General features: G+C 31.0%; 1 protein-coding gene across 4 annotated transcripts in view; it reads left to right on the top strand.

The window, feature by feature from the left end:
* Positions 1-19,360, top strand: part of LOC130901822 (uncharacterized) — a 66,583-nt gene that overhangs the window by 21,219 nt on the left and 26,004 nt on the right. The window contains exon 1 of one of the 4 annotated variants that reach the window (XM_057813438.1): positions 5,615-5,851. The exons of 2 other annotated variants lie outside the window; for them this stretch is intronic. The gene's annotated coding sequence lies outside the window, so the exon portion shown is untranslated. Of the gene's footprint in view, positions 1-5,614; positions 5,852-14,319; positions 14,430-19,360 lie in introns of those variants that run through there. One more of the 4 variants, XM_057813437.1, reaches the window with a different exon arrangement.

The raw sequence follows: 19,360 nt of genomic DNA, 5'->3' as shown, positions 1-19,360 counted from the left end.
AAACGCAAACACGTTCTTTCCATTTAAGAAATAATGTAGTCACTTGTAAGCTTAGTATCGTTTGGTCAATGATTAAATTACAATACAACTCGACACAGAAGCATTACATGAAGTTGAAAGTCTCCAGTAGTGTTAGTATCTTTAGAAAACTAGCTGGATCATAGGGGGGCAGCCAATCTACTAACATCAGATCTCCCCCAATGGCGTTATGGTTTTCCACAGAAGAATATGCATGGCTTATTTGGTGAAACTCAGGCCATGCGAAATATATCTTAATGATACGAACAAAATAACCGAGGAAAATGCCGGGCTGAAATTCTGAAAAACTAAAAGAACATTATGATGTAAAGATGTCGTGAAATTTTCTAAATTGGTTGAGATTAGAAGCTGGTAGATCCAGTGCTAATATGGTAAATTTGAACAGAAGATAACAAGAATAGAGTAATTGTGTAGAAGACTGTGAACCACATGATCCAGTGTCCAGCTACCTGCACAATAAAAGATTTGCAGCACGTATGGGAGAGAACACTACATGTTTTGGGCAAATTATATATAATTTCTAACTAAATAAGTATGATCCTTCGCTTTCTATATAACGAATTGCTGGAGAAAAAGCGAATAAAATAGAACCGTCTCTTATATATGTTCCATATACCATATATGTTCGGCATAGCTCTATTGAAGTGAAGGTATAGATAGATCATTCAGATTGGAGTGAAAGTACAACCACCTATATATTTTATTGAATAGAAAGGATTAAATTAGTAAACTACGTCCTATTATTTCAATTAGGAAAGTATTGAGGAATTCAGTCCATACTTAATTTTATAGACAAAAGTAGCACTAAATTTTTATATTACCACTTATTATTCCTTTTTTTATATACTATATCCAATTAAGTTCGATATGGAAACATCAAATGTTTAAGCGCTATAAAAGTTTTCTTCAGAAATATAAATTTTAATTGAGTGAAATACGACAATATTGATAGCTGTGAAAAAATATTAAACCATTTTACCCAATATTATACAACTGCCGCCTGCTCTATTTCAACATTGCTCATTTACTAATACATACGAGGTCTGGCTATTTAATAACGAGACTGGTTACGAAAAAGGGTTTAATTAGCAAAATTATTCTACATTCTAATGATCGTCTTCAATAAACTCCCCTCCCCTCGCCACACACCTTTCCATGCGTTTTCTCCATTGATCGAAGAAGTGCTGGAAGTCTTCTTTGGTGAGTGCTTTTAGAAGCTCTGTCATTTTTGGTTTACCGCTTCCATCGACTCAAATCGGGTCCCTTTCAAAGCAGATCTTTTTTTAACCTTTCAGGGAAATCTGAGCAGAGCCGTTGACACAAGAACTTTTCGAACCGTTTCTTTATGGGCGTCTACAGCCTCGGCAATCATCCGGATGCTCATTCGACGATCTGCACGCACAATTTGGTTGATTTTAGTCATTGTTGCAGGAGTTGAAACAATTACAGGGCGACCTGGGCGCTGGTCATCTTCAGTGCTCTCTCGGCCCTCACTAAAGCGCTTACACAACAACTGCTCTGGCAACAATTTATAGCACTCAGTCGGATTTTTTTTTTAAACTTAACGAGAAATTTGAGATTGATACGTTGCCCCTGTTTTTCATCACACATGGTTTTCAGCACGAGAAAAAACACGTTCGTTTCAAACCGCTACTACAAAAATACTATAATAGTTACGGAAACGTGTTTTGAGACGTGCATAGACAAGATATCTAGATACCTAACGCAGTACTCGTTTTTTATCCCATCCGTCTAGGGCGCCCTCTAGGCGCGCAGTCTCATTATTTAATGTCCAGACCTCGTATTTAGTTTGATATGCCTTGATAACAAACATCTCTATTTTATTAAATTCAAGACATGGCGCCTCTACGAGAATAAAATTGAAATAGTTTTGATTGTGGGAGATAATTATAAAACTCATCGAGAAGCGCCAGCTATTTTTAACAACAGACATCTGAATAGAAATATCTAGTATTCGACAGTTATAAAAATTGTTAATTTGAAACGTCTGGAAGTATTCACAATAATTTCAATGAAAAATGCCAGAAGCATGTTACCAATGGGGACACGGAATTACGAGTGTTCCACTGTAGTGCAACATACTAAAATGTTAGTGATAGATCTTCATTTTCATCAGAAATGAATTAGGTAGAGGATACAATGATGACAGTTGGTTTTAATTTCACCCATTGATACAAGTATTAGAGGAGCCGATGAGATAATATCAATACATCAAATAGAGTTCAAAGAATGTCGCTGTTGGTTGGACAGGGATTATCTTCTTCAGGTTTCATACCATCTTGTAGGTGGTCGTATTGGAGGTCGAGTCCTTCTTTTCTGAGGAATATTTATAATTTTGTGTTTGCTGATTACACATTTTTTCGATTTCTTTAATATACTTAGAATAGCTCTTATCAGCTTAACATTGAATCATCTGTTACGGAATATCTTTTTCCCTTGATACTCTATGAAACGTCTTCTCCATATCAATAAATTCAATGTGTAAACATAGTCTATTTCTGTGTGATTTATTATAATGTGATGTGAGTACTTTGCCCTTTTCTGAAACCAGAATAGTCAACTGCGATGGAAATATTATATAAAAAATTCATCCCCACATGTTTAATTACAGTCCTCGATTGCAAATTCTTTCAAAAAAATGTGTATGTGATTTAAATTCTGTTAAGTTTATTAGTGGTATTGATCCATACGCTGTTTACTTTCTTAATTCCCATATTGAACTAGATGCTCAAGACATACTTCTTAAAAGTTACTTGTTAGTTCCCATACACACTTTTTATTCTTTTTTCCTATCCAACCACCAGGAAACGCTTCATTCGAATAGTCACTCACTTGAGTAATGAGTAATTCTCTTTAGAATGCCGAATTCTCTTGAGTGTATACACAATTGCTCTGTATGTTAATTAAACCTAGATCAATGGAAAATATCAGTTCGTGCGTTTAATCTTTGAGGAAGATGCATGTGTACCTCGTGAAATATTATACATTAGAATTGGCTCAAGTTACATTAGATGATTCATTGGTGACAAAATAATTATCATTTTAGTCATTATTTCTTAAAATCAATATAAATTTTATTATCGTACAAATCTTGACTATAATTCCATTACTTTTATCAGTACTTTAGATGTTAGTGATCTGTGTATTAAAAAAAGTGATTAAATAATAAGTGATTTTCAAAAAACAAATTCTAGAAAGATTCAATGTCATTCGCAAATACCTCTAGTTGAACAAAGTCAATTTCCAAAACAAAAGAAATTAAAAAATACAATAAATTCAATATTTATGCCCGATACCATTTTGAAAGTTGTTTGAACTACATGAATTTAATATTTTACTATAAAACTGCACACCACAATGCGTCCCATTAGAACAGGTAATGCTGCTATTTGGTTTTTGCAGATGATCTCTAGTAGCATACTTATTTCCAATCGTGTAAGGTAAATCGAGTCGTAGTCACGGAGATTATGAAATATAATTAGTACTTTCATCTCTAATATTGTTTCTGATCTTAATAAGCGAGGGTCTGCTGACCCTTGAAAGAGATGTCGCTAGTAACAGAAATGGAGAATCAACGCCACGTTCTTCGGAAGAGACGTAATACATAAGGAAAGTAGTTGTATCTTCCTTCGAGGAAATATGGAGATGATTTTTCAGTATTTTCTACTATCAATTACCAAAGGCACGGTCTTTATCTTTATTAATTCTTCGCTCACTCTTCTCTCTTCGAGATCAAAGTTTTTAGGACCAAACTAATATATTTTAAGTAGCTTGGTGCTCGAATAAAGGTTAATTTCGCCTCACGTTATTACAAAACAATCAATACGGTTAGGATATTTTTATATACTCAACAGTCAACATGATAGCCATAGCTATCTAGGAATGGATACCTACATCAAAAACTACTTTTACATATCTCGTTACAAATTACAAATTACTTTTATTCACAACACTTCATTACTAATAGAAATAAGAATAAATATTATTATTAGATTAACACAATTTAACACTGTTAAACTGCAATGCGCATTCACTTATTATCCATCCCTCGATCACAACGACATAGTGGCGGACATAGTGTGAGATAACTAAGCACCCGTGAAATGAATCACCCCTATTGTACTTCATACCAAGTAATATTGAACATAACTGTTTTAAGGTTAGATGTGTTAATAAAAATTTCAAGTAAATTTAAATATTATTTGAAAAGGCACTCTTGGTAAAGCTCTATGTTGCGTACAGTTTTCGTAACATTTTGAATTGGAAATTATGAAGTAATAACCGATATTATAAAGTGATGATAAAGATATCTTGAATTTCTTTAAGTTTGCTATGGAAAACTGTAATTTATTGACAGTTATGACGATAAATATATTTTGGAAACCATGATTTTTTTAAAACTGTTACGCATTATGCAGAAGAATGTCTTGGAAGAAACTTAGCAAGTAAAAATACATTTGGTGCCATTGGTCGATGTTGTTGATTTACCTGTAAAAATGCATTAGAAGAAGATAGCCCCCAGGGTATGTTTAACTCCAATAATGCACACTACTGGTGTGATAACAATCCACAAGTCAAAAGGAAATTAAATTACCAACACTCATTTAAAGTTAATGTTGGACAGCAGCTTTAAGTAACAAATTAATAGGTTATCACGTTCTTCCTAATAATTTAAATGGTAATATGTCTTGGCTTTTTAAACAAACAAACTTATTGGAGATATTGGAAGATTTAAAGCTAAACAAGCGAAGATTTCTATTTTTTATGCACCATGGAGTTCCACCTTACTTTGATAAAAAGTTGGTTATGTAACCATTTTCTGAATCAATATATTGGTACAGATGTACAAGCTCCGATCCATTGGCCTCCTAGGTGCGATTTTAATCTTATAGACTACACATTGTGGTCTTATCTTGAATAAAAAGTCGTTACATTTTATTCTATGTTCTTAGTTTTTCTTTTAATTTTATTCTTGTGATGTTGTGTTTAATCAATAACTTTTATACCAGTTCCGGTTATTACTTTTAATCTAACATCAATACTACTTGATACAAACCATGTAACTAGCGACCTTTATGGTAGTCAGATATAAAATCATGGGATGGGAAGCATCCAAAACATATTCATACAAAATTTTATAATTTTATTACAATGTTGCCAGTAGTTTCGGCAAAATCGTGAAAAATATAAACTTTTTTTCTCGACGCCGTTTATCGTGAAAGCCGATGGAAATACGGAAATTTTTACTGAATAAACCCCAATTATTTCTCAGCTTTCTACCTATCCTATAAGCGGGATCATTTTTTGTTGAAACACTCTATGTAGAAAATTTAAGATTTGAGTTCAAAACATAAAGTGGGTTATCAGTTTATATTCTAAACTAACCTCAAAATTATTAACAAATAAAATGTGTATGCCTATTTACAATTATGGAAAGTAGTTTATAGTAAATTATTGAAATAGTCAACAGTCCTGTAACGTTCGTTTTATATATTACACCTTGAATACTACTTATTTTCTATTGGTTTTCAAAAACAACAGTCGTGTTAAATTCAGTACGTCGTTGACGGCTTTGATAACATTATTTTGCAATACGGTAATTAGTATGAATACAACAATACCGTGCGTGTAAAATACCTAATAATTACGGCAAATTTTTGAATATGTTCGTCGTTTTTGGATCGATTCATGAAATGTGTAAATCATTATGAGTTTTTTGTCAATTAATTGTTGTTTCCGTATTCTATATATTTCTTAATTGAACAATTTGGTCCGGAATATTATATTGAAGGTAACAATAGTTATTAGAAATATTTTCTTTAATTGCAGGTAGAAATTGTCCATATCATTTTTATTTACTATAAATATATCAAGAATTTTTAATAGTTAGGAATGGCATTCTATAACACATAACTTGAAATTTACAGACATACCTCTAATCGGCAGTGGAAATAATTTAATATATGAGCCTTTATTTATGTAAATATATAACCGACTTTTGTGCTAAATTTTTGCAAACATATTTATTATATTGTCGCCATGTATCAGTGTAATTAGAAAAAACAAAATTAAAAATCAATTAACTAGAATCTATTCAATTTTTATCTAGAACATTTAATTTTTGTAAAAAGGAATAAGTGAAAATCAAATCACCACATACGAACAGAAGAACTTCGTTCATGGGTTGAACCGCGTTGGAATTTTGAAAATTCTCTACGTTTTGGCTCTCACTTTGAAGCTATTATCAAGAGAGGGGTGGGGATAGAGTGGTTATTCTTTCGTTGCTAAGAAGTGATCTAATTTCGTGCACTCCATCTGCCTACTCTACGCAACTAATCATCACTTTTTTTGGTTGATTCCATGGCCGCAATCTCCCTATTCCTTGGAATTTCACGGAGGAAATCAAAAACTGAAGCAAAGAAATATAGAATGATTAAAATAGAAAAAAAAAGTAATATGCTTACTATCTGCAATAGCGTGGATACTATGACTCCTGCATTGATAGTGTTAGTGTCCACGATGCTCTCCATGGTAAGCATATTATTTTTTTTTTCTATTTTAATCAATTTTGTTTCAGTTTCCCCTTTCTTCGGTGAAATTTCAAGGAGTAGGCGAGTAGGCAGACTAAGGCCTTGGAATCCATCCAAAAGGGGTGATTCGTTGCGTGGGGTAGGCTAATTGAGACCACGGAACAAAGAGTATTTTCAAAATTTCAACCCGTTTCAGCCCCAACCATAGAGTTATACTTTTATACATAATTTTGCCACATTCCCACTACAAAAACACTATATTTTTAAATCGTCCTGATCTTAGGTCTCTTCCGATTCAACATTAGTTTTTTTTTATAATTTTTTGAAGGCAGATAAAAATTTAATATTTTGATAAAGACCGCAACATATCGAGACGTCAAATAGTATAATTATTCAAAAACTCCGTAATGATAATCAATAGGTGCAAAATAGTATTAGGTACTTACACTTTAATCATGATATGAGTAACTGAAAACGATATACTGAATAATAATTATTAACAATTTTTAAATCTCTTAATTTTTGTCATTTTATACCAGAGGTTCTAAAGCACATATGGGCAACCACCGGCCCGCGGGCCGGATCCGGCCCCGTGTAAGATATGATCCGGCCCGCGAGACATTTTGGAAAAACCCAATTAAAAAAATATTACACTAAACTAAGTACTTATACTTAGTACTAGTACATATCTTTAAAAGAACACACTTTTTTGTGCTTTTTATCTTATCCGGCACCGGATATGATATGAATAGACTATAAAAATGTGGAGTCATCAATAGACTAATGAATCCCATAGCCTACACAAGTTTCTTTGTGTTTCCTTAGTTTACTCACGGGAGTGACGGTGAGGCGGCAAACATCAAAACCTTCGTTGTTTGCTGCCTCACTCTTTGATAATCACCGCCACTCGGCTTGCTCGATTAAATTCTTTGAAGTTTGCCGCCTCACGGGCTACACATCAAAAGATTTTATTTATTGCTTTTCGATTATTCTAAACTAGTTTATTCCAGATTATTCCTTCATTTTGTCTATATAAGCGGGTGGATGGCCCGAAAGTTAGTTCAGTTCTATTTGAGCTACCGACAAGCGATATCCTAGCGAACGGCTAGAGCCGTCAACTTGCTTTGTGAATTTGTGTGCATCTTGAGTGGTTACTAACTATAGTTTGTTATTAAATTTATTGAATGAAAAATTAAAAAAAATGATGTCTGGTGGAAAGAAACGAAAAGTAGATACAGAGGGTCGCCAGTTTCAAGAAAAATGGACCGAAGAATTCTTTTTTATCTTGCACAATGGTAAGCCTATTTGTTTGCTTTGTAATGCATCCATTTCAGTAATGAAAGAATTCAACATAAAGAGGCATTACTCAACTAAGCATGCTACACAGCACTCACTGACAGGACAATTAAGAACAGACAAAATCCAGAAGCTTAGAGCAAATATTGAAAAACAGCAACAAATGTTTCATAAACAAAGCTAGTTTTATAGTTAGCTCAAAATTGGCAAAGGCATTAAAACCATTTGCCGAAGGAGAATTTATCAAGGAGTGTATGTTAGAAGTTTGCGGTGTTTTGTGTCCTGAAAAGAAAAATGAATTTGAAAAAATTAGTTTGTCAAGACGAACTGTTGTTCGACGTATAGAAATGATGGCTAATGATATAAAAACAACATTGACTGACCGTATGGCTGGTTTTGAATCATTTTCCATAGCATTAGACGAGAGCACCGATTTGTCTGACACAGCTCAACTGGCTATATTTATTCGAGGTATTGATAAGCAGTTCACTGTTACTGAGGAATTGCTAGCTTTACAGCCGCTAAAAGCAACCACTACGGGAGAGAATATTTTTAATGAAGTTCAAAAGGTATTCACAAGTTTTAGCCTGCCATGGACAAAACTAATTGGAGTATGCACTGATGGTGCACCTTCTATGGTCGGCTTACGAAAAGGTTTCATCGGAATTTTGAATGAAAAAGCAACAGAATTAAATGTGCAAAAAGATGATTTGATAGTCCTTCATTGCATTATCCACCAACAGAACTTGTGTTCTAAGTCCATTCGACTCCACAATGTTATGAATGTGGTAGTAAAAACCATCAATTTTATTCGATCCCGAGGGCTTAACCATCGTCAGTTCAAGACGTTTTTGGATGAAATATCAGCTGAATATAACGACGTAACATATTATTGTGAAGTCAGATGGATGAGCAAAGGAAAAATGTTGAAACGGTTTTACGAGCTTAGAAATGAGATAGCAGACTTTATGAAAATAAAAGATAAGCCACTATCTGAATTTAGTGACCCAAAATGGATATGTGATTTAGCATTTCTGGTCGATCTTACAGGCTATTTGAATGATTTAAATTTGAAACTTCAAAAACAAGGACAGTTAGTAAATGATTTGTACAACCATTTGAAAGCGTTTCAGATCAAACTATGCTTGTGGGAGTCACAGATGCAGTCTGGTAACAGTTACCATTTCAACACGCTCTCTGCGTATGAAAATATTGCTTATGCTCAATATGCTGAAGAACTCAAGTTACTATCGGAACAATTTTCGAACAGATTTAGCGACTTCAAAAACATAGAAGAATGTTTCAATTTATTTGCTACTCCTACAAAATGTAATGTACAAAATGCTCCAATACACTTACAAATGGAGTTAATCGAGATTCAAGAAAACTCACTCCTAAAATCCAAATTTGAAGACGTAGAGTTATGCGATTTCTACAAAAAATACCTAGAAGAAGACAATTTTCCGCAGCTTAGAAAATTCGCAAGAAGATTGATTTCTGCGTTTGGTAGTATGTACTTATAAATGCGAACAGTTCTTTTCATTGATGAAAGTTAATAAATCAACACATCGTACAAGACTGACTGACGATAATTTGGAAAATTCTTTACGTCTTTGTGGAATTCATCCAAATATCGATGGATTATTTTCCCAAATTCAAGCTCAAGTGTCTCATTGATTTCAGTGTATTTAACTTTTGTAGTTTGTAACAATTGCAAATGTAACTATTTAATTATAATGTTGTACCCTTTTTTAAAATTTCATTTTGTTATTTTAATAAATACAATAATAACATTGTCGTATTATTTCATGTCTAATATCTATCGCAAAAAAATATTATCACTCCTTTAAAATGCACTAAGTACTTTTAAACGCGGTCCGCGAACGTTTTGCACGCTAAAGTTTGGCCCTCAGCATGTCAAAGGTTGCCCATACCTGTTATAAAGGTTAATTTATAAACATTTAAGCTCGCGCCCGCCCTGACGCCTTCGTTCGGATTCAATATAAATTGAAAAAATCACGAAGTGTGATTTATAAACACAAACGCCCACGCTGTCTTTTATGTTCTACGCTCGCGTTCTAGCGCCTAGTCAATGAAAACAGGTCATATGACCACGCATACACAGCAGCAATAACCACATCGATCATAACTAGGACAGAAACCACATTAACAAATCTAAAACAAGCTGAAACTTGAAACAAATGGAACAGAGACGAGGTTTTTCTTCTACCATGCAAATGAAATGTGTGAATACGAAAAATATTTTTTTGTGAAATCACATTTCTACTTAGTCCAAATAGATCCAGCCAATTAAATCCCCGTCGACAAAGGAAGGTCAAAAACTTTATAAATAGGTTCCAACGTGAAATCTTAGTCGAGCGTCAGCGCGAGCGAGAACGTAATAGTTTATAAATCCAAATTAATTCTCTTCAACGCTACTCTAATCTCTAATTCAAAATACCTCCTTTTCTCTATTCTACTTAATATTATGTGCCAACCAACTTCTGATGGAAGATATTTTTGAGGTATTGGTATTAGTTTTCAAAGTTCATTGGATTCTGACTTTTATCAACGATAACATTTCTGCTCTCACAACAATAAATCTAGTAACGGATTACTGTTATTAAATCATGTTGTTACCTCAAATTTAAAAATAAAACAGTATTAGATTAAAATAGGTTATATTTGTTAGTTCTGGATACATAACCCACCATAGTCCTCCAAGGTTACCGTTGAGGCCACCAGATTATAAAGATAAGTCTTAACTCAAGGTAAAATCATTTGTATAAACTTCCTTGTTGGTCCTGACCTTGCCAATAACCTGCTATTGATTATTCACAACATTGTTATCATTTTCGTTGTCAAAAATAAATATGATTGTGAATATCGCTAAACTAATTTTACTTACAGGGTGTCAATGTAACAACGCGCCCTCTATTCCCACAAATATGCAATTACACATTGCTCTAACTTTTTGTAGGGTTTATCCATTATCCCTCTAGTGGAAGAGTAGAAAAAGTGTGAGTGATAGCTTATTTTAACAGTGCTTCAACTACCTCATATTATATGGCAGATACCAGTGTGGCCATAGAATCGCTTCGTATAATTTTTTATAATGAAGCACCATCAGAGAAAACTGTTGTCATGGTTGTCATAACGAGAAACTAATACTAATATTAATACTAATACTAATACTAATACTAATACTAATACTAATACTAATACTAATACTAATACTAATACTAATACTAATACTAATACTAATACTAATACTAATACTAATACTAATACTAATACTAATACTAATACTAATACTAATACTAATACTAATACTAATACTAATACTAATACTAATACTAATACTAATACTAATACTAATACTAATACTAATACTAATACTAATACTAATACTAATACTAATACTAATACTAATACTAATACTAATACTAATACTAATACTAATACTAATACTAATACTAATACTAATACTAATACTAATACTAATACTAATACTAATACTAATACTAATACTAATACTAATACTAATACTAATACTAATACTAATACTAATACTAATACTAATACTAATACTAATACTAATACTAATACTAATACTAATACTAATACTAATACTAATACTAATACTAATACTAATACTAATACTAATATGAGTAACATGCTTAAGACAGAGAGATGACTCTTATTATATCGCTTACTACAATACAATCGATTTTTTGCACATTTAGATGTGAGAAAATAAACATCGAATTAATATCTCAATATCAGTTTTCTCCAATTTCTAGCATAAAGACTATTTTTTGTACTGTAAGTTGTTGAAGACTATCAAATCCATGTTATCAGATTTGGTGTGAGCGTACGCAAAAATGGATAAACCTTAAGGGCAAATATTTCGAAAAGCAATCGAACACTTTGCTTCGATCTTGTTCGTTTGTTTCACTTATTTTAAAAACTTAAGAGACAACCCTCGTATTTGCTCCTTCTTCTCAGTACTTCAGGAAAAAGTGAAGTATTGTAGATATGTATATTGAACTGCAATAAAACAATAAATTAATGAAAAGTTACTCAATTTACCCAATTTTCTGAATATTTATTATTTTCTTAGCACATGATAATGTATGCTTTAAAAAATTTCAAACAACTTTTGCGTAAAGCTCTCTAAGCGCCACTGGTGTTGTTTCTTTAAAATCTCGCCTGTCTTGTATAAACAATCGTTTTCAAATGTGTTCCATACTGGCCATACTACCAAGAAATCCATAATCAGATCACTGATTAATTGGATGCAATTCCATATTATTAAAATTATTAAAACTTTTCAAAAATTAGTATGCAAATATAATAATTTTTCGCTCATAATTCCCTTTGGTGTTGAAAAGATTGAATGATTTGAAGTTTTCATAGGGTAACTGAGACTAACTTTAATTTGAATGATTTTTTTTGTCATCATCAACATCCTTTGTTATAGAGGAAACGTAGAATATCAATTATTCGTATTCACAATTTATTTGATACTTTACATACAATTTATTATGCATCTATCATTCAGAGCTATGCCGGCCCTGCCCGTTTTGTACTCCTCGAGGGAAAGGTGAAAGACCAGTAGTGAGTGAATAACAAAATATGGATAACTCTTCATTTTATTATTAATCATTTTGCAAATGATTATTGAATAAAGTTCTTTCTATATTTTGATTGAACTAATCCTACACAACCCAAGGATAAAAATTGACATCAAATAAATAAAACTACATTATATTATCACTTCATTTCTTTAAATCTACCTTGTAAGCGCTCATTACACATTACATAAGTATAAAAATCTCTGTTTTTAATCACTAATGCAATAATTAAAGTAGTTAAACGATTATACTTGCGTAGTTCTGCTTTTAATGTACTTCTAAGTCATTTCCATATATTATTATCCAATTACTAGAATATATTTACAAATTAGCCTAATAATTTACATCATTTCCGGAAAATAAAATTGACTGAAAAAACAATAATATTCAACATTTTACTTAGAGCCAGTGTGAGATCATTTTTCCTTTTCATGATTCATCTCTACTTCGATAGGATAAAAGTAACAAACTTTAACCAAATAACATAGGACGCAAATTCACTCTCTTCGTAACTTTTGTATTTGGCGCAGTCAATAGGATTTCATTTTCTGAATCTGATATCAATAATCTGAGTTATCTAGACTTGATCTAGATGTTTTTATTCGATAAAGACACTTTTCGATAATAATATTTGATTGAAAATTTGTTCCATTGACGAATTTTGTAACAATCACAAGATATATAAAAAGTCTTTCAACAAATATAGTTAAGCTTCTGGAGTGAAATTTATTAATCGGAAAATTCAAATTCTAACGAAGTAACATACATTTAAAAAATTTAGCTGTTCAATATTTGCCAATTTCTATGAGAAGTATATTGTGAAATTATAATTTTTTTCTTATATAATTATAAATATAAATTAAACCATCAAAATTTGACTGCACGGACGTTGAATTAAAACATTATTAATAAGTTAATTAATTTGAAATAATTTGATTTATTTGTTATTAAACTAAACACGATGTAAAAGTTTCTATTGCCGCGGTATTCTTCGTTGCAATAGTCATAGTTATGATTTGATGCTACTCCAAAAGACAATATGAAATAGTAATTTATTAATAAAACAGTATATTTATTTATAAATATTTAAATAATTCAACTTTCTTAAATATGGATTAGTTAAAGTCTCCAATCTAAAATGACAGTCAATTGCTGCCAAAAATGTATTCAATATAATTTCAAATGCTAGCAAGTTTCAACATTAACACTAAGAAGGGAATAGTGTCTGTCCACCAATGAAACTGGACAATATGGAAATACTCAGAGCAGGATGTACAAAACTACCTCCGTCTACACGTAGATACAAGAATTACGTGGAAAAAGCACATAGTTGAAAAGAAGATTTAGCTCAACTATAATGTATGCGCACCAAAGCACTTTGGTATGTACCCAAACAAGGAGGATCTTGGATTAATATTTGTAGAGAAAATATCAAAATTCGAAGTATACACCACCTAGATAAAATAAAAAATCACTCATCACTATTATCTACAATAGTCAGCTGACTCAATGAAAGGATGGATGATTATCATCGATAATGACTACCTTGAAACAAGTGGAAGCTGGGAGAATTTATCAATGGATTGAATCTTATAGCACTCAAGTCATCAGGTTAGCTTAGAATTTTTTTTGTTCTAAGGCTCGATAAACGTTGTTATCTTATAATCAAATCATTTACTATAATGATTGCTTGGTTTTTGTACTGCCTAGTATATGTGTTATTTTTTCCATATCACCTAGACTTCCTTCTAGGATATAATTAGAATAACGATAAAGGTTTCATAACTCAAATTAAAATTCCGACGATCATATTTAGCATAAATATTTTTTCAAAAACTCCCCAATATATTAGTTAATTATTTGTTTCAAGTGAGTGGTTACCATCATTGGATATAATCAGATAAAGGTATGTTGCCATATTAAAAATAATTTATAGGCGAATACAGAATACTAGACTGTTCTTATTATTTTTGGTTCTTTGATGGGAAGCTATATTTTCTTTCGAGATATTTCCGATTCTTCAGTTTTATCTCTGATATTTCTTCATTCCCAATAACTCCATTATCATAAATTGATAATGTTTATGGATACGTAAAGTTATTTATGTTGTCTATTGTCAAATACTCACTATTTATTTAAGATTAATACTACTTAGTCCTAGAAAATATTTAAAATTGACTGTAATCATGAAGTTCAGATGTGCTAAATACCACAGTATTTAGTAAATGCTACGTCATCTTAAATTTAGAGCCAAATAAATCCAAAGCAAAATATGAATATACAAAAGTTTAGTTGGTTTAAATTGGATGATCTGAATAGCTCGTCGACCAGGAAATGTCTCAATTAAAATCTCGAGAGCGCAATATGGGCGAGTAAAAGCGTTTAAATAATCTTACTATCCAAAATGTAGTGAAATCTTGATAAAATATTGACAATTTAAGTAGCTCTCAAAAGTCTTAAAAAGAATTAAAGTTTATAATCAGAAGAAAGTGTCATCCGTATTGTAAATTATTTTAGTTAAGATTCACATTTCTCATTGTATATATTCTTTTGACTGTTGCTCACAAAATTGTCAGTTCTATAATAAAAGTCAACAATTCCATCAATTTAGGGTGGTACAAATATCTGATTATATTGATATGGAATTTTAATTGTACTAATGAAAGCTTTGTGTTGAAAGTGAAAAAACACACGAAGTATACTTTCCAATATGATAGGAATCGGTGGCGATGCCGCCGTGCCATGGCACTACATTATCGCAATTTTTACTTTCAAGAATATTTTTGGACACTTTCAGCCTCTAAAAATAGGTTTTTCTTATTAATAATTCTAAGCAATCCTTCTTCTTATATATACGTAAGAAATAGGTTGTATTCTGCTATGAACAGTGAAAATAAATTGTCTTCGAGTCAGTTCTGAGTTGGCACGAATTAGAGGAAGGTTATCATCCTCCATCTTGACTAAAACTTCATTTAAAAAAAATATTAGTATTATTATTAGTATATTTATGTTTCTAAATCTTCTTAATTTCAAATTTCATCTGTTTCCAAATTAGTTTTTTTTATAATTTTTGGAGGATAGATAAAATTAACGTTTCGACTTTTCTTTATCAAAATATGATATTGACACTGACAATTTGCGTATTTATATTGATGATATTATTATAAGTCATAAAGGACATAATACATTATCCAAATATTTCACTAAATTAAAATCTAAAGCACCAAAAACCAAAAAAAGTAATATTATATATCAAGTGCCTTACACTAATTGTGATGCTGTCTACATAGGGCAGACTTCTCAGTGCTTAGAAAATAGACTAAGAGGTCATCAATACGATGAAAAATATTACTGCATTAACGAACCATGTAATATCAAAATAAAACAAAAATTTAATTATAAAGATTCAAAAATTATTGAAAGGGAATACACGAAAAAGAATTTTTAGAAATTCATAAGAACGAAAAAGCTATGAATGATAAAAAAGACCTAAATAATTTAAGTAAAATTTATAGCTCTATTTTGTAAATTCTAATAAAACTAAAAATAATTTAATTGACTATATATTTGAGATGTAGGAATAGGGAAAAATGAATTTTTCTTATTAGAACGAAATTGTAGTTTGATTAGATTCATATTTCGAGGTTCATGATGAAGGTGCGCTATGATCAATATAAATACGCAAATTGTCAGTGTTAATATCCCATTTTGATAAAGACTTGAAGAAAAGTCGAAAAGTCAATGTTATCTATCTTTTAAAAATTATTAAAAAAACTAATTTTGAAACATAAGAGACCTGAAATCAATAAGATTTAGAAACATAAACATATCAAAAGGCACAAGAAATTTAAAAAAAATATATATATATATATACATATATATATATATATATATATATATATATATATATATATATATATAAAACTGCTCACTTGGTCTTATAGGCTTCATATGATTTGTATGATTGTAGCTAAGACTTTGTATACGACATCCAACAAACACGCAATCTGTCACATCCCCCTTCTTATGGACCTGGTAAATCTAAGTTTATTCAAATCATATATTCGCTCCATCAAGGGCTCTCCACAATACTCTATCACCTCTATTGAAATCCCATTCCTACCAGCATTTTGCCATTCTTCTTATTATTTATTCTTCCTTTTGTTCTGATTTCGATGGTGTTTCCACTATCCAAGCCTGGTTTATTCGTTGTTTCCTCTTCTTCAAAATCATCTTCCTCGTTCCTCATGTTTCATGATCCAGCTGTTCATTGAAATATTCCCTCCACCTATCTATTTTTGCTCCTTTTCCCTCATGAGTGAGCCGTCTTTGCCTTTGTAATATGTCTATCTGATCTTACTTCTTTTTTGCCTCCTGATAAAAATGTCTAATGTCTTTTATTACATAATGTTCTTAAATTGTCTTCCAGTTGATTTCGTTTTCTCTCTGTCTCTGCACATTTTTTTGCTTTCTTCCGTTCCTGTCCGTATTCCTGTTTTAATTCGTTCTTCTCTATCTTGCTTGGGTTCTTTGTTTCTCATTGTTTTCTCAATCTCCGTCTGTTTGGTTTTCAGATTTTTGCTCATTGCGTTTCCAAATTTCTTCGCCACACTTTCATCCTTTAATGCCCCTACATCATGTTTTACTAAATTCTAAAGTTTTGTTCCTTTGTTTTTTAACAATATATGATCTGATACCGCGTCCTGAGTTGCACGCAAAAAATGGATACCATCAAATCGATAATATTGCAAGTATTGTCTTGGATCATGTCAAACTGCCTTAAAGCAACGAAAGGATAAAAGTATGAAATTAAAATATAAAACGTGAACTGGGACAAAAAACCATTCAAATAGACGGTACTACAGAACGAAGGAAATCGCATTAATTTTATTAACAATAAAATGAACTTTTAACATTCATGACAATTTAAATTGAATAAGGCCATGTAAGGAAAAAACTCTAATAATTATGCTCCTCCATTTGAATATAACATTTCTTTAATTCCACTAATGTTTTTCTCGATACATAATTCATCATATTCAGATATATATTCAATAATTTATCCAATAAAGTTAATATTTCCAAATTGTTTCGACCTCAAATATTATCAGACATGGAAGAAATTAATTAATCGAATACAAAAAAAGTGAGAGAATCACATCACTTAATTGTATGAATTAGGACTATTTTCAAGCTTTGAATCAATAAAAAAAATATTGAATATATTCCTTAGACACTTGAAGTTCCATTAACTTTTAAAATTACTTACTTTCATTTTATATTGATGTGACTCTAACGACCACAAATATAATTAATTATAGCTTTTGTATACAATAGGATTAATATTTAAGGGAGCATATACACGCTTAGTGTGTTCTTAATAGTCTTGGCATCCAACGAGTACAGTAGTCAGTTTATTGAAACCACTTTATTTATTTATATTTTTTGCTCAATAGATAACATTTTACAAAGTTATGAATTGAGTTAATCAACTAGTGAATAAATAAAAAAGACTAAAATGTAACTGGGACAAATTCTGTTAATTGATGAATACAGGTTTGTCGCAAAGTTTCTCAAAACATCAATTTTTAATATCCAATGACTTCTTAAATTCTTTTTGTATGTTATGAATGAACAGGATAATGTATTTTATGAAGCATACTTTATTTAATTTACTTTAATTTAACTTTCAATCAAACCTATGACTTGAAATTTTTAATATTTTCCTGCTATTGATAACAATAATTGATAATAAAATAATTGGTAATAAATCCAATAATATCGCTTGAATTAATTAACTTAACTTTATATGAAATATTTTCTTATAAAAATTTCGTATCACATTTTAAAATTTCATTGATAAATGGCTCTACAAGAAGCAATCTCATTTATAGAATACGTTGACAGTCGCATGACCAGGTCGTCGCTTCTCAGTAAAATAGGCATGGGTTTTTTGCATTTTGCATCAAATTATTTTGATCTCACAAATTTTATAATGATTTTTTGTAAAATAAACCGTATATATTGCTGAATGAGATAAAATAGCTTCGATATCTCAATGGTTCGTTAACTAGGCTTATAACATAAGGTTGGTAGATTCAATCCCATTAGGAAACAAATGAAAAACAATTTTTATCAAAAATGGAGTAAATCTTAATGAGATTTCTAAGAAAGACTAAAATAATAGGTGACATATAATACTTTTACTATGGTTATTTACTCTTTAATCCTTTATACACGTTTAAATAATTTTCACTTGATTGATTTTATTTTTTGATGTATATGGCTTAAAAAAATTACCTAACGTTTTATTATTATTAATATTGTAGTAAGCTACATAAACTTCTTATATATCTCAAAAGAATTCTGAAAATATCTCGATAAATAAAGTAACAAAACAAATAAATTATTCAAAAGAAACAATGTGAGCAAACTTTTATAAAAACAGAGATCAAACGAATTCAGGGTATTTCGAAAAAGGCGAATTTTAGAATTCCACTATATCGAAGCAGGACCGGCTCCAAAACGGAGATAAGTTCGTAATCATGTTCAGAACTTCAGTCCTTTCAGATTTTTTGTCACTTTCTCGGCTAAAGTAACAATTCATAATCAATGTAACTATGTTTATTGTCTAAAGGTAGAAAGCATATCATATAGTTAGAACACGATTGTTTCTTTCATTTTCCAAACGACAGTGAACGTGATCCGAATTACTTTCCGACCATTCACATCATAATTGGGTTAATCCGATCATAGTTTCCGAAAAGCCATATTCCTTCATTTAATACGGATTTGACATGTAATGCATATTACTTGTTGACTGCGCCTATTCGTAGA

Source organism: Diorhabda carinulata, chromosome X, assembly GCF_026250575.1.
Source record: "Diorhabda carinulata isolate Delta chromosome X, icDioCari1.1, whole genome shotgun sequence".
NCBI lineage: Eukaryota > Metazoa > Arthropoda > Insecta > Coleoptera > Chrysomelidae > Diorhabda > Diorhabda carinulata.
The sequence above is the reverse complement of the archived record's forward strand: the minus strand, read 5'-3'. Positions and strand labels throughout refer to the sequence as shown.